Raw genomic sequence first — 2,738 nt, 5'->3', positions numbered from 1 at the left:
CACATGGGGCACATGATTGTTGTTTGACCCATACTCTCTCGATGTTTCTTCGCAGCGATAACAAACTTTTTTATCTCAATCACATACTCGAGTTCCATTATTTTATTTAATTCATAAATCCATTTTGATCTTTTCAACACACGGGGCGTGAATGGTGTGGCAGGGGCAGGCGGGGGCGTGCGGGCGGGGGCAGGTGTGGACGCTGACGCTACACTCTTAATAGAGTAGTATAAAAATGAGGTGGTTGCGTTACATTGCTCGCCTTCGTTAACATTTAACTGAGGCATGCACAATGGCAGCGACTTTTGGTGTTTAGAGTCCGACCACACACCCAGAGTTACCCTTGCGGTGCTTTTGGGTAGGACGGTATTGTTGATTGTAGCTCAATGTTTCGTGCTGGAAGCACGAGAGAGAGAGAGATGAGCGATTTTCTGCAGGTTCGAACCACTTGGAGAGGCGTAATACCCTACTTCCTGGGATGGATCTATATGTGGTGTGTTACAAGCGGTGTCTCCTGAATGGAGAGAAAGCTAATGAGATAGGTAGATGGTAATGAAAGTGACGGGGTCCCCCTGGGCATTATATACACGACCGTGGAGCACTCCATATGTACATGATGATCACATGTCCCCTAACTAATAGTGAACCGATTGAACTGATCTCAAGAAAATCCCGCCGACTCATCCCTAATCCGCCCAACATTAGATGGTGCTAGGCGTGGGAAAGTCAGGCGGTTTCTTGGGGTAGCGCGTGATTCGACGGACCATCCGGGCTCAAATCCATCGACTTCTCAGATCGGCCCATTCCATAAGTAGCTTTTGCCTAGCCCATGAAGAGATGGCCTTGCGGGGTAACAGGCCTGAGGCCTAGCGCAAGGACCTTTCTCCTTCTAGTGGACCCGGGGGATATCTGTCCCCCACAAGCCCCCAAACTTTGAGTTGATTTTGAAATAATCAGCCCAAAGATTCTTGGTCCAGCCTATGGCCTGATTTCTGTTCTGCCGTTGGGTGTAGCCCCCGAGCTTTGAGTGGATTTTAGAAATAATCCATTCAAAGGTCTTCATTCCATACTTTTGAAATCAGCATTTTGTCTTCAAGGTACTATAGATCTATTGGGTGCACCGAAGGTGCACCCAATGGTTGTAGCCCCCGAGCTTTGAGTGGATTTTAGAAATAATCCATTCAAAGGTATTCATCTTATGCTTTTGAAATCAACATTTTGTCTTCAAGGAACTATAGATCTATTGGGTGCACCGAAGGTGCACCCAATGGGTGTTATCCTCGAGCTTTGAGTGGATTTTAGAAATAATCCATTCAAAGGTCTTCATCTTATGCTTCTGAAATCAACATTTCGTCTTCAAGGAACTATAGATCTATTGGGTGCACCGAAGATGCACCCAATGGGTGTAGCCCCCGAGCTTTGAGTGGGTTTTAGAAATAATCCATTCAAAGGTCTTCATCTTATGCTTTTGAAATTAGCATTTTGTCTTCAAGGAACTATAGATCTATTGGGTGCACCAAAGGTGCACCCAAGGGGTGTAGCCCCCGAGCTTTGAGTGGATTTTAGAAATAATCCATTCAAAGGTCTTCATATTATGCTTTTAAAATCAGCATTTTGTCTTCACTTTATGAATAGATATTCAAACGATGACATCTATCCATGCCTTGTTAGGTCTGAAATCAATTTGATCGGTGAAAAATTGGACGTCTGGCTGGTTGAGGCAGATGGCTCTCAGCTGAACATCACCTTGCTCTGTGCTTCAATGCTTCTATTGATTAGACTTGCGCTTCAGTAGCCACATTAGGACTTCCTTCCATCTCTGCCGATATCCTTCTTTTGTCGTGGTACATTCATTGCGTATATTTTGTGGATATCACTTCTTCAGAAAATCTTTGAAAATTCTGGGCGACACACCTAATGGGTGTGCCCAAGGGGTGTCTTGGTGTGTAGAGTGTTTATCGCGCTGTCCTGGAGTAGTAACTTGATGTGACGGAGAGGTGTAATCATTTGCCTGAGCAGTCGACTTAGGTCCAACCGGTGCCGTGTTACGCGAAGCGGCGCCTGTTGCCTGACTCATTTTTAGGTGGCTTGAATTGCTTATTGAATTCTTGCGACTGTTCGGCGAGCGAGGTAGGAAGTGGACGGTCACCCCCGGCTTCTATAAATATACTGCTTGCCCTGGCTGTTCTCTTCACTTGTTCTTTGATCAGTTGCTTTCTTCTTCTTCTTCTTCTTCACTCCCTCCCTTTCCAACCGACCATGGGTAGGGGTAGGAGGGCAGGGGTTGGCCTCACCACGCCGATGGCAAACGCAAGAGCGCTCCAAGTCCTCCCTCGGAGGACTTCGATGACTCAGAATACTCGGAGGAGGCCTCCTCCGAGTATTGATCGATCGCCCGCTCCTGCTTCTCTAGTGGCGTCATCCGAGGATTCAGACGACTCCATGGGACTGTCCACAGCGGCCCGAGCGTACTGCGCTCCATCGAGCGTGCTGGGCTCGGTGGGTCGAATGAGTCGGAGGAGGTCTCCTCGGAAGAGGTGGACTCCTCCGACTCCTCTGAGGAGTGGAGTGGCGGTGATGGTGACGGCGAGGGCGACGACACCAGCGACAACGACGATGGCAGCAAGGGAGACGGTGGCAAGGGCGACGACGATGGGAGCACGGGCGACGATGACGGTAGCAAGGGCGACGGTGACGACAACAAGGGCGACGGTGACGGCGGCAAGGGCGACGACGAC

The sequence above is a fragment of the Zea mays genome, chromosome 5, assembly GCF_902167145.1.
Source record: "Zea mays cultivar B73 chromosome 5, Zm-B73-REFERENCE-NAM-5.0, whole genome shotgun sequence".
Taxonomy (NCBI): Eukaryota; Viridiplantae; Streptophyta; class Magnoliopsida; order Poales; family Poaceae; genus Zea; species Zea mays.
This window is presented reverse-complemented; position numbering follows the sequence as displayed.